We start from the raw sequence: 13,228 nt of genomic DNA on the forward strand, positions 1-13,228 counted from the left end.
GTGGTTGTATCTATGTGCAAAAAGCCTTGAGAACTGAATTTATTTAAAAAAAAAAAAAAAAAGGAAAGAAAATCCAGTTGTCTGAGTTTTAGGGAACCTGATGATGGCATAGGAAGGTGGAGAAGGGAAGGAAATAGATCGGAGAGTTTCATTTTGAGTTTTGGGTGAAGAATTCAGGTTGGTTCTTGTTTTATCCAAACCGGTTTGTTTATCTCTGAGAAATTATCAGCAGCAGTGGCCCGAAGCGATGCATTGGGGGACCAGCTTCCAAAGGGTAGGGACCCGAACAAGTGTACCGATGTCTGGCGAGGTCTGTGACATGTGTTGCCCAGGGTTCTTTGGCCGCCTGCCTGACGTGGGGGAAACAATGAGCTGGTGACACCGGTTTCCAGCCCCAACCCTAGGTCTGGTGGGGCTTTTGTCAGTGTGTTCTGTCTCCCTCGTTCGCAGTGGTGTGTGTGTGTGCGCGCGCGAGAGAGTGTGTGTAGTGCAAAGATTCGAAGTGTTGATACTGGCAAGACCGGAGCTGAGAAACGAGCAGAACGGTGGCAGAAGGCATTCGAAGATCCCTCGGCTGCAGACAGCGTGAGCTCTGGGTGTCAGCACTCTGTGGGTTGCAGGAAATTTGGCACCGGAGCAGAGGAGGGTGGGCACAAGCTCCCGGCCTCTGCTGATGGCTTCTCAGGGCCTATGGGGTCCTATTTGGAGCCGACTGGGTGCTGGGAAATCTCCAAGGGTCACCGGCGTCCAGCAGCAGAGCCAGCACCCCACATGGTTATTGTCAGCGCTGGAAGGTTCTGCATCGGGGCCTCTCGACTTCCTTTCGGATCAAGGGGATTTCTTGGGATCTTGGGGTTCACGTGGAAGGCAAGGGACTGCAGGCCCAGCCCCCTAACAGGTCAGGAACCTCTCTGTCCGCTGCTGGCTACGCAGAAGGCCCCGGTGGCTGATGGGACAGGCAGGGAGGACCGGAGCTGATGGTGGTGGCCGGGCGAGGACGGCTTTGAGAGGGTTGCTGGAGGAAACCGGAGACGGGGGCATTTAGAAGTGGGGTGACTTTTGGAGTAGTTTCCGATTCTCAGAGCGGCGAGATGCACCGTGGCGTACCCGAGGATGTAGAGGGTGCATGGGGTGGGGGCTCACTCCGGGTGCACTGCAATCCCAAACTGTAATTACATCAAGGAGCAGACGGAAATGGGAAAAGAGGATTAGTGGTGTGGCCCGCTTGGGCCTAGAGGTGGAGGTGGCCCCAGGAGAACCTCTCGGCCTCCACCTCTGTGCCAGAGTTGGAGCCGAGGTGCTTTGCCCCCGACGCCCGGGAACAGCGGGACCCTGGGCCCTCTCCTCTGCAGGTCTAGGCTAACAGTCCCCGGGCCACCCCCGAGAGCGGAGGCTTCCCTGCGCGGCCCTGGAGGGGCCTGCCCACCCTCCCTGCTCCTCGCCACGGCTTGCTTTCACGTCGGCTCCAGCCTGGAATAGAAGGAGGCTCCACTTGGGTTGATTTGACTTTCTCTTCGGCATGAGGTAACTCGTGCATGTCGGGGAGAGGGTGACCCTGGAGGACACCTCGGGTTGCTCTCGCAGGTGGCCCGGGGAGCCGGCTCCCTTTCCGTGGCTTCGTCCTGTTTGGCTGGTCCATAGCACCTCCCCATTTGCCCTTTCCATCGGGAGAAAAGGTAGCCAGAACTTCGAGGCCTTTGGCCCACATGCCGTGACCCTTCCTGTCATCCTGCTCAGCCTCCTGGGGTGTGACCGTGGCATCCCCAAGTATTCCAAACCCCCGGCTCACCTTTCTCTTCTCCCTGCCCCCCTTCCCTGCACCTGTCAGCTGTTTCATTGACTGTCTGGCTTGGCTGCCACCCATCCTACCTCCCAGGCCAGCTCCTCCCCCGCCCCCCTCCCCCCAGGCCCACACTCCCTCCCTTCCTGTCTCTGCCCACGTCTGTCTCTACCTGCCCGTCGCCGGCACACCTGAGGATCCGAGGCTGCCTAACGGAGTGCGGGGATGGTTCAGGGTGTTTACCAGACAGCAGGGATAAGGTATTAAATCCTGTTGCTGTCTTCCCAGGGCCAGGTTCCTCAGATGGTTTTCCAAATTCCTAATCTCGGTGCCCACATCCCTGCCCAGCCCATGTTTGATGGGAGCTTTCCTTTCCGATTGAAGCTGAACCGAGCAGGATCTGTCGTGAGGCTGGGTCTGGCTTCCCACCGGTGCACGATGACATGGAGGGCCAGCCCCTTCCTCTCTGGTTCTTCCTTCCTCTCCTCCTTCCTTTCTTCGGGAATCTTAGGAAGTGGGGGCCAGGATTCTGCTGCCAGGTGTTCTAGAGCTTTCTTGAGTGCGCCTTTCCCCACCAGTCTTGCCTTGAGGCCACCTGCCGTACCGTAGGGGAGGGGATCCCGGAGTGGGCTTCGCGTCGGGTGCAAGGGGGACCCCAGCTTGCGGATGGTCTGAGATGGGAATGAGCAGGTGAACGGCAGCCTCTCCCGAGGACATCGTTATGGTTCCTCCCGCTCAAAAATAAAACGGCCAGAGTGGAGTTGAGCTCCTGATGCCGAATACCCTGGCTTGCCCCACGAGAGTCCGCAGGCAAACCCGTTCCCCCGGGGTGTCTGTGCAGCGCTTGGAGACGCAGGACTAGGGAGGAGGTGTGCTCCTGCCTGCGCTTGTTAAGCTGGCCTGGGGGCTGGGATGAGTGACAGGAGGGCCCAGAGTCTCCGCCGTGACCTGGGACACTCAACCGCCCCCGATGTTCGCTTTCTGATATGGGGCAGAGGCAGTTTCTCTGGGATGTCCGGGGCTCATCTACCTTTCCTGGGAACTCTGTCCCCATCCTCAGCCTTCTCTTTCACAAACTAGGCTAAAGGGGCAGGTTAACTTACTTTCCCCATCCACCACCACCCCCCAGGCTGGGAACTTTCTAGAAAGGGAGGAGCAAGGCTCTACACCAGCCTTCTAAAGCTTCACCGCTGGTGGCAGCCTGGATCTACCCTCCGGGGTCGGGGGGTGGGGCCTGGGACGCATGGATGTGTCCCTTCTCTGAGCTGCCCTGTGACTTAGAGCCTGCTCCTTCCCTGGCTACGGGTTCTCTCCTCTTCCTCCTGGGTGCCCCTTCTCCTTCCTCCCCAGTGGGACAATCGCTTGGGTTTCCTTGGCCCTCCAGGTGATCTAGCGTCGTGGATCCTGCTGGTGTGCCACATCTGCGCCCTCTCCCCGTTGCCTGGGCACTCGCGGCAGGGTGCTGGGCTCCCTGTCTCCCTTCCTGAGCTCAGGGCACCCGCAGGAGCGGGGGAATCTGTGGGACTCAGCGGAGAGGGACTCAGGGTCAGGGCCAGGGTCCTCGGCCACGACGCTCACCACCGAGCTGCTTCTGGGATCCTACAAGCCGGGGCTCCTAATATTATGTTGGGGTATTCTTTTTCTAGTACATGTTGGGCAAGGATTAAAAAGTGGAATAGACAAAAAAAAAAAAAAAAAAAAAAAAAAAAAAAAAAGAGGGCCGGGAAGTTCTAGAAGGTGACAGTTGGGAGGAGGAGGAGGAGAAGGAGGAGGAGGAGGGAAGAGGTGAAATTAATTCATTAGAAAAACTTGTTTACTGGCTTTGCTTAGGCGCCTCCATTTTAAAAGTCTACGTTTACAATAAGTCGCTAATTAAAATACAAAATGAAGCAACAGCTATGTTTTTTTTTCCCTTACACTTTAATTGCATGATTTTTTGTGATGTAATTTCTGGAAACACCCAGTGTACCTCACAGGGCTGATTGTTTGATAAACTAGAAGCACCTGAAACCAACCCAAAAAATAAATATATAAATCCAGGGGAAACTTAAGGTAGATTGGCAGTGACAGAGAAAGGCAGACAGCAGGGAACCAGAAATCCATAATGTTAAGAAAAAATAAATTAAAAAGGCCCTAAAAAGTAGGGACGTTTATCCTGTTTGCCCCGAAAGGAGAACCCGTGTGCGCATCTCGGGGTGGGGGGGAGCTGAAATGGAAAGCAGACCAAGTGGGGTAATCGCTCCCTATTCCCCCCCCCCTCCAGTTGGTGCTATGGGGGAAAAAAGGGCAAAAGACGACTTGGAATCTTCCCTGGTTCCACTTCTGGCCGGGCTCAGTACTTGCTGGGGCTGCTTCCTGCATCGCAGACCTTTCAGGAGGATTTCCTTCGTGCCCCCTTGTCGTGAGCCTGGATGAAGCCCCAAGGGGGAGCAAATGGGGGCGATGACCGTCCCTCCAAGCCTCTCCTGGCCACGGAGGGAAGACGGCACGGCCCAGGCTCGGGGCCGGCGCAGAGCTCCTGGCTCCCCGGGGTTCTGGGAACGGGAGGCCCGGTGAGAGTGGCGTGTGTGCTGCTTTGCAGGTGGCCCCGTGGCCCTCTTTACGGTGCAGACCTGGGCGGTGATTGCAAAACTGCTGAGAAACCTGTCAGGAGCGGCCCGTGGGGTGGGGCCGTGAGGAAACCCGGTTGCTGCAGAATCCCAGGCCCCGCATGGTCTGTGGCCCGGCCTTCGGGTGCTGCCCGGCCTCGGGGGCCGTGTCTGTACTGGTGTCTCCTCCAGCGGCGACTTGGAGGCCGGGTGGCCTGGCGGCCCCAGAAATCCCTCTGTGCGCTCCCCACCCGGGGAGGAAGGGTTTGCCTCTTTTTAGGGCCTTTTAAATTATTTATTTTTAGAGCCTTTAAAAAAAAACACACACATCTTTCTCCCCGATTAGGACCGATGCCTATGGCTCATTAGGAAATGCAAAGAAAGCGTGAAGAAAAGAAATAAAAAATCTGCAGCGCGGTGGATAAAGGCGCCGGGCCAGCGGGCAGCCTCGCTTGCGGGGCCTCAGTCTCCTGGTCTGTAAAGTGGGCTAGTGACCGTGTGCACCTTGGAAGGCGGGCAGGCTGGCGGGTCGCTGGGCCGGGCGCGCGGCCATTTCCGACATCGGTTCCTGGCGGTGATGCCCCTGCTTTCAGACACAAGCTTCCAGATGCTTCCGTCCTCTGATGACACCTGGCCCACCTGCGCCGCCCAGTTCCGCAGCCGCGGGCCTCGCGAGGCCGTTCCGCCCGGCTGCCAGGACCCCGCCTGCGGCTCCGGGGCTCCCGCGGCTCCCGCGGCTCCCGCGGCTCCGGGGCGGCCTCCCAGCGCACGCGGTGGGGGCTCCGGGGGCTCCGGGGGAACGTGCGTCGCCGTCGCGGGCTCGAGGCTCAGGTGGCGGAGGCTGAGGCCCGGGCGGCCGCGGGGCCTGCGGGGCGGGGCCCGGGCCGTGCCGCCCCCTGATTGGTCCGCGCAGCAAGGGATTCTGGGGAGGAGCAGAGCCTTGCCTGCCGATTGGTGGGCGGGCGCGGGGGCGGGGCGGGGGCGGGGCTCCGCGGGCCGCCGCTGAGGAGGACGCGGCTGAGGAGGACGCAGCCCCCGCCGTCGCCGCCCGCCCGCCCCGTCACCTCACGGCCCGACCCACCGCGGACCACGACGGACGCGGCTGAGGCGGCGGAGTGGAGCAGCAGCGGCCCCCGCCCGCCGACCCGAGCCCCAGGTGTGCCTCGGAGCCGGGGCGCCCTCCCCGCCAGGGAGTCCCGGGGAGCGGGCGGCCGTCGGGGGGCCGGGGGCGCGGGCGGGGCGGCGGCCTCCAGAGCCAGGGAAGGGCCGGGGGGCGGCGGGCGACGAGGTGGGAGCGCCGCGCTGCAGGGAGATGGGTGCTGGGTGCTGGGTACCGGGTGCTGGGTGCTGGAAGCTGAGTGCCAGATGCTGGGTACTGAGTGCTGGATGCTGGGTGCCCGGTGCTGGGTGCCGAGTGCCGGGTGCTTCGCCGCCGCCCGACCCCTGCCGCCGGCCCCGCGGCGGGTCACGGGCCCAGGGGGCGCTCGGCGGGGCGCGACGGATGGGCCGAGCGCGGAGCGGACCTGCTGATGTGGCCCTTTCTGCCCGCGGCGGGTCGTAAAACACGGCTCCGAGTCCATCTCGGCTCTATCGATTATCCTCGGGCGGGTGAGTTATGGAGAACGTTATTGCATTTTTTTAAGAAGCGAGCGAGAGAGGAGGCCTCTGAACGAGTGGGGCGGCGGGCGGCGGGGGGCCGGGCCGCGGGCGCGCCCTCTGGGGGTCTGGGGCTCCCGCGGTCAGCCCCGGTCGCCGCCGCCTGCCCCGCCCGACCTCGGAGCGTCGCTGTCGCTGCCGCTGTCGCTGCCGCTGCGGTCCCTCAGGTCCGTGTGGGAAGAGACGTCCTGAGGCCCGTCCTCCCGCCTCCCCGCGCCCCGCGCCGTGCAGAGGTGCAGAGTGTCGGCCCTGGGGTGACCCCGGGTCACATCCCTCAGCCTCCGGCCGACTCTCCAGTTGAGCTGATGACGCACCGCCTCAGGTCCTCGTCACCACGACGCGTGTTAATGCCTCGAAGCCCCTCGTCTGTGCTGCTTCACACACAGCCGTTGCCCTCCCGCACCGTGACAGAGCCTGGCAACCCTGCCCCCGCCTTCATTTGGCCTTTTTGGTTATCGTTCCGTTTCGCAGGCGGGGAAACCGAGGCGCAGAGAGGTTAACGTTATCGGCCCGCGGTTGCCCAAACGGTAAATGGCAGCGCCTGGACTCGCACCGACGGTCCGGCTGCAGAGAACCGCCGGTGCCCTGAACCACCACCATGGTGGCGCCGCCCCGTGACCTCGCAGGGTGGCCCGCCAAGGTGTGTGTGTGCGCTCGTGGCGTCCCAGCGGCCTGCGCTCCTGGTGGGCCCGGGCCGGCCCTTCCTCCAGACCCTCCAGCTTCAGGCGGCTCCCTCAGGTCACCGGCCAGCCTGGCGGTTTCTGGGCCCGCGTCGTGCCTGCGGTGTCCCTCCCCGCCCCCAGGCCATGCCCCCCTCAGCCTGGCTTCACCTAGGCTGCCCTGAAAAGGTGGTGGTTTCCATGGTATCCGCCTCTCTCTGGCGACACGCCCTTTTTTTGTAGAACTCTGTTCCCTGGAGTCGATTGTTTTTGGCACAGGGCTCCGTAAACTCATCCAGCGGCTGGGGGGAGGGGAGGAGCAGAGAGGAGACGGATAGCAACTGGGTGAACGACGGGCGGGAGGGGCCTCTGGGGCACCGGTCCCCTGCGTGTCCCCCCGGCCGGAGCGGGACAGCACCTCAAGTGCCGCAGCGCCAGCCGGGAGTTCCGCTTGCGGAGTTCTGAGAACTCGCAGAACTCCACGTTTCCTTCCAGTTGCACCACGATCTTGTCGCCCCTTTATTTCCCCCTCGGACACTGAGGGGCCGGTCCGCAGAGCCAGCACAGCCGTCTCCGGAGGCCACCCGAAGCCCCGAGATGCCAGCTTGGACCAATTTGAATATCTGGTGCCCTTGTTTCTGGTTAATTGTGTGTTTGCTCTGTTTGTGTACCATCAAATACCAACTGCTTTGGGCGGACCCGTGGTAGGCTGTGTGAGATCACAGATGAAAAATGCAGTGAAAAACACTTTCGTGCCACAACACATCATGTAGGATTTTTGTATTAAGATGTGAATTTTTTTATTGTTTTTTTTTCCCCCTTTTCCATACAGCCTGAAGTTGGGCAACGTACACGTCTGTGTTTTTGTTTTCACTCCAGGTGGTTTATGAAATCTGCTCATTAGGGCTCTGTCCTCTCCCCATCCTGGCCTGATCTTCCAGCCCTCTGGCCTCTCAGGCGTCGATCTTTCCCCGTCACCTCCTGTTGTCTCCTCTCCTTTGGGGAGATCCTGGGTGGCTCTCTTGTCCCCATCTCACCGGATGACAGCATTGGGCAGCTCAGCCCCTCCCCCTCCAGGAGCCGTGCCCGCCGCTGGGGTCCCAGGTACCCAGTGGTCCGGGGCATCCTCACCAGAGGCCCCACCTCCCCCCATTCGCAGCCCGGCCAGAAGGAAGCACCTAAGCACGACCCCTGTCTTTCCTCCGGTTGTGATCTCTGGGTGCTTTCTGCTGGCTCTAGGGGGCTCAAGGGAGACACATCTGGGGGCCGGAGGACTGAGATGCAGGAGTGGGATGAGCGTTGGCTGTGTGTCGGTGCTGAGACCGAGGGTGGGGACAAAGGAGAACTTCCATGTGAGTTGGGCCTGGCACCCGTCAGCCCGAGTCCGGGCCTGAGAGGTTGACCTTTGGCAAGTCACTTCATATCTCTGAGCCTCCCCTCCCCTCCCTAACCGATCCCCAGGGACCCTAATCCTTCTGACCTTGTATTGTAAAGATTTGGCGAGATCACATGAGTACAACACTTAACACGGTGCCAGGTGAGCCGGCCTGTTGGCAGAGGGCGACAGGCCCGTGTGGTGTGCCCTCTGCTCCCAGGACGCTCTCTGTCCCATAGTAGGTGGTCAGTCCGTTCTTACTGGCATCGGCTGGAGGAGGATCCGGTGACAAGGGGTCCCCATGAACCTGGAGTTACTCATGGTGCCAGTGGAGGAGCTTGGGGAAGGCCCAGATGCAGGTGGGGTGTCGGGGAGCCAGAGGGAGTGGGGCAGGAAGGCAGCTGGGGAAGCATTCCGTCTCTGGAGAGGGATGATTCTGACATGAGGTCGGGGACTGGTTGAACTCCGCAAGCACTTACGCTGCCCACTGTGGGCCAGCTGTTGTGCTAAATGCTGGGGACGCAGAGATAATTAGGACCTGGTCTCTGCCCTTGAGGAGTTAAAAACCGAGTGATGGGGACAGACTCGCGAACAAATTACTTTAGTCCGGTAAGGATTTAAATGCCGCAATGAAGGATGCGCCAGGAGCGGAGCAGAGCAGAGAGGCATATGGGCCTGCTCAGAGCGGATTCTGGAAGGTTACCTTGAAGAGGTGTGGAAGAAGAAGGTGGTGGTAGTGGAGAACGTTTCTGGAGCGCTCTTACCACCTTGCACATCTCTTGACAATGGCCCAGCCCATCTGCTAGGTAGGAGGGAGGAAGGTGTTACCTCCATCTATGAGGAAATGGGGCCCTAGGGAGATCGTGTGGACTGTCCGAGGGCCCACAGCAAGTTGTGGCCGGGCTGGGACTCAGACCCACGTCTTCTGATTCTCGGCCCAGTGTTATTTCTGTACCTGCACATGGCTTCTCACCCCTTCACCCCGGAGCTGCTGGCCAGAGAGGTCTGTCCTCTGGGCTCTCCACCTACTGACCGAGATTCCTAGTGCCACCAGGGCCCTGGGGGCCGGTGCCGTGGGAGGGCCCCGTCCATGGCAGGCCCCGAGGCCTGTGCCCTGGTTTGGTAAATAGGTCAGGCCACTTGCTTGGGGACAGTCCCTGAGCAAGGCCACACCTTGGCAGGGCTGGAGGATGGCAGGAATGGGGAAGACGGACTAGGAGGGGGAGGAGAAGGCCTGGCCACACCCTTTACCCAGTCGCTTTTGCTGCCAAGGTGAGAAGCTCCCTCTGCCCTGGGTAGGCCCCTCCCTCAGCTGGAAGAGGCCAGACAAGGCCCCCAGGGCCTGGAACACCCCCTTCGCCTATAACTGGAATCCCCTTCTGAACCAGGACAGCAGAGCCTGGTATCGTTCACATTCCCATTTGTGTGTGGTCAGACTCTGGGCTCTGTAGCTCCTTGCCAGGAGTCGGGGAGGTGGGAGCGTTTCTCGTGACCTTTCCCCTGGGAAGTGTACATATGTCTGGAAGGGGACAGTGCAGGCCAGCTGCACGGGATGCTGGCTTTCAGGTGGGGCAGGGGTTGTTCTAATGGGATATTGGAATAGAGCCCTCCCCCCCCATCACCAGCAGAAGTATGTTCTGGGGGCAGGGAACCATAGGTGGGCTGAGGCACCCCTTCCTCTGGCTCGGAGATACTTGGCTGATGGGTGGGCTGCCCCGGGGCTTTGGGGGCTTCTGGACCCACAGGCAGGGCAATGTCAGAGCCCAGAAGAGTAAGTCTCCCAGTGGCCCTGAAGTTCCCATTAAAGTGTTTTTTCCTCTTTTTTAAAGAAAAAAATATTCCCAAACTGGAAAACAAAGGAAATCCACTTCCCCCAAATCACACGAAACTCACATTAGGGGCCTGGCGGGAATCCATGGAAACCAGGAAACCCGGTGTTAACCCTGTACTGTGCTGAAGGGTGGGGTGGGAGCAGGCCGGTCCAAGCCCCGGGCCACTGTCACTGGCCCATCCTGGTGGCAGTGCCCCAGAGCAGAGGTGGGGGGGAGTTGCTGCTGGAATCTGTCCCCTTCACAGCCCAGCAACCCTTCCACTCAAGGCCTAACCTCAGGAGGAGGGGGCGGGGGTGGTGGTGGTTCCTGCACTCCAGGGAGCTGGGGATCCGAGGGCTGGGCTCACTGGAGAACCTGCTGGGTAGCTGCCCACACCACGCCACACCGTAGAGTCAGGCCGAGCCCGCTCACATGCTCCGGGAACACACAGGCGCCGTGGAAGCTGCCATCCCCCGGCTGAGGGGGAAGGAAAGGACCGGAATTTCAGCCACCACCCTCCCTGATGCCAGCCCCATGTGCAGTGTGGGTGTGGGAGCAGATAGAGCAGAGCACCCCCTGGGGTTTCCACACCCCACGCTCCCATCCATGAGGCTGGACCTCCAGGCCTGGGAGCTTGTGCACCGAGGTCAGGTGCTGTGTGTGTGTGTGTGTGTGTGTTTGCACGCGCATGGACTGATTTTTCTAAAAAGGCTGAAAATATTTACAGATTTGAAGTTGAAACACAAACAGGAAAAGCCCTTTAAAAAGTGAGTGTAGTGGATATTCAAAACAGGAATCACCATGGAAACACCACAATATTTGCTTAAATTAACACAAAGGTTGCTGGTAGCAGGGCACCGACTTTCTTTGGCCACATTTTTTTGGCCCAGCACCTATCACATGAATCTCAGCAGCCCCCTCTCAGGGGTGTGTACACACCCTCTATCCTGTTTTATGGGATGAGATGGTACAGGACCAGCATGGACCTGGGGGGGGGGGGGGAGGGAAGAAACCAAACTGACCATCCTGGGTCACTGCAGAGACACCTGTTGATTCCATTTTTAGAGACTCCCACAAGGCTACTGGGGGGTCATGGGAGCAGCTGGGTTCCCGCCCTGGGAAAGTCTGGAGGGAGCGGCGGGCCGTTGGGGAGCCCAAGGCTTGGTTCGGTCGCGTGGGTCTGATCTGGCTTCCACTGTCCTCTTGGACCGCTGTCAGGCTGACCTTTTACCCGGGGTGCCGAGCCCGGGTGTGATCACTCTGTTACTACCTGGGGTGGCATCTGATTGGCCTATTATCTTGATTCTTTTGTCAGGTGTGACAGCTGCTTAGCAGTTGGCTAATAATTGTGCACAGGGTGCATTGGCTGTAGGGTCAGGCATGGCATGCACCACGGCAGCGCCGTCTGCTGATTGGCAGGCAGGGTCCGAGAATCTCTGACCAAGAACTTCTGGCCAACGGTTACCATGCGAAGTGTCAGAACCACGCCATCTGTTGTCCTCCTCTCTGGAGTCGTTTTGTGGGTCTCCACTGTAGCCTACTAATCTGTTTTCCCTTCTCATTTTGGTAGGCAAACAGACCTCGCTGACCGAAGGCAAAGACCCCTTACATCCCACCTGCCCTTCTAGCCTCCACGGTTGTCAACCCCTGCTGTAGAAGGGGATCCTGCAGCTCCAGCATTGGAGTGGACTTCGGACCCTGGCCTCTTGGGATGCAAAGGTAGCTGCTCCTGATCCCCAAGATGTGTCTGGGAAATGTGGGTGGGGGCTATGGTTGGCCAGTTTGGGGGTTCCTTCTTAGGAGAGGGCCTGGTAGGCCTTTCTCAGAGGGTCCTGACCTGGCTGGTAGCTCAGGCACCCAGATGAGAGTAAGAGGACGCAGGATTGAGGACGGACCCCTGGTCTAGGGACAGGATGCCACACGTTGGCCCTGGCTTTGACATTGAGTCACTGCTTTCTCCTCTCTGGGTCTTGGTTTCACCACCTGTAGAATAAAGAGATTGGAATAACTGGCCTTTAAGAGTCCTCCCAGCGTCACCACCGTATGACGTTGAGTGGTGCCAGCAGCACATGGTACTCTAGGTGAGGCCTGTGCCCTAGCAGACAGCACTCCTGGAGCCAAGCATGTCCCCTCTGGGGGCAGTAGGTCCAGTCCTTCTGCATGACCAGAGGCCACTGCACTGCTCTGAGCTCGTGTGTGACTTGTTGGGGCACGCTCAGGTGGTCCTCCAGCCCAGGAAGGACCCTCATAGAGGAAACCAAAGGTGTCTTTTTTTTTCCTAAAGATTTTATTCATTTTCTTAGAGAGAGAACCAGTGGCATGGGGCAGGGAGAGGGGGAGGAGGAGAGGAGGAGCCTGCGTCTCAAGCCGACTCCCTGCTGGGTGCAGAGCCCGGGAGGGCCCCACAAGGGGCTCGATCCCACGGCCCTGGCATCACGATCTGAGCTGAAATCAAGAGTCAGGCACTCACCCGACCCAGCCGCCCAGGTGCCCCCATAGGTGTCTTTTGATGAGCCACTCCCACCAGGGATGGGTGGTCCACAAGGCTGGTGCTATCACCTATCTACCTGTGGGTAGCAGACCTGGCGGTTTTTGCGGTGGGGGTTTGACACACAGTGGGTGACTTCGCGCACACTGGTTGTCAGTGTTCTCTTGGGATCCCGGGGGAACCAGGCCAGCGGGGTCAGGTGCTGAGGCAGTTGGCGGGCACGGTGTGAGGTCAGGGCTGAGGCTGAGTGCCCAGAGGTTGGCTGGGAGGGCGAGGCCGCAAGCCACGCCTCCCGTGTGTGCCAAGCAGCAGTCAGCAGCCCCAGCTTACTTCCCAGCACCGACCCGCCCTGGGGGCGCCATGGGCAGGTGTGTCTTGCCCCTCCCTCTGTGGCTGGGCTCCACAGCTCTGGACTTTGAACTTGCAGGGAGGAAACACTTGGCAGCAACGGGTGTGTTGGTGCCCACTGGGGTTTGAGAGGTCCCCAAAGCTGTAGGCCTGCTTCCTTCCAGGCCGCGCCACCTCGGGGACTAGCGGAAACCTGGTACAGGGCAGGGGTGTGCAAATCAGATGTAAATGTCGCCTCCTTGGGCTGCCGTGGTGGAGCGGCTGGGTGGCCGGCTCTTCCTGGCGTCTGGAGGCCATCATGCTTCAGGAGTGGCCTCTGCACATTTGAGATTGCCTCTGTTGTCCCCTGATGGCCATGTCGAGACTGCTGGCACCACCGTCTTGCTGGGTTTTTGGCACAAGCACCTGCATGTCTGTACCCTTGGGCTCTTCTTGCCTGACTCTGCTTCTCTGATGGTCATGGGTCCCAGGAAGGCAGGCCCTCACATCTCCGAGCCTCCGGCTGGTCTCCCTGGCCCAGCCT

General features: G+C 60.0%; 1 protein-coding gene across 3 annotated transcripts in view; it reads left to right on the forward strand.

Annotated features, from left to right (window-relative positions):
• CASZ1 (castor zinc finger 1) overlaps nt 1-13,228 on the forward strand; it is a 139,034-nt gene that overhangs the window by 18,804 nt on the left and 107,002 nt on the right. For all 3 annotated transcript variants that reach the window (XM_072751221.1, XM_072751222.1, XM_072751224.1), the window contains exon 2: nt 11,440-11,588. The gene's annotated coding sequence lies outside the window, so the exon portion shown is untranslated. The remainder of the gene's footprint in view (nt 1-11,439; nt 11,589-13,228) is intronic.

The sequence above is a fragment of the Vulpes vulpes genome, chromosome 2 (genome assembly GCF_048418805.1).
Source record: "Vulpes vulpes isolate BD-2025 chromosome 2, VulVul3, whole genome shotgun sequence".
NCBI classification, from domain to species: Eukaryota; Metazoa; Chordata; class Mammalia; order Carnivora; family Canidae; genus Vulpes; species Vulpes vulpes.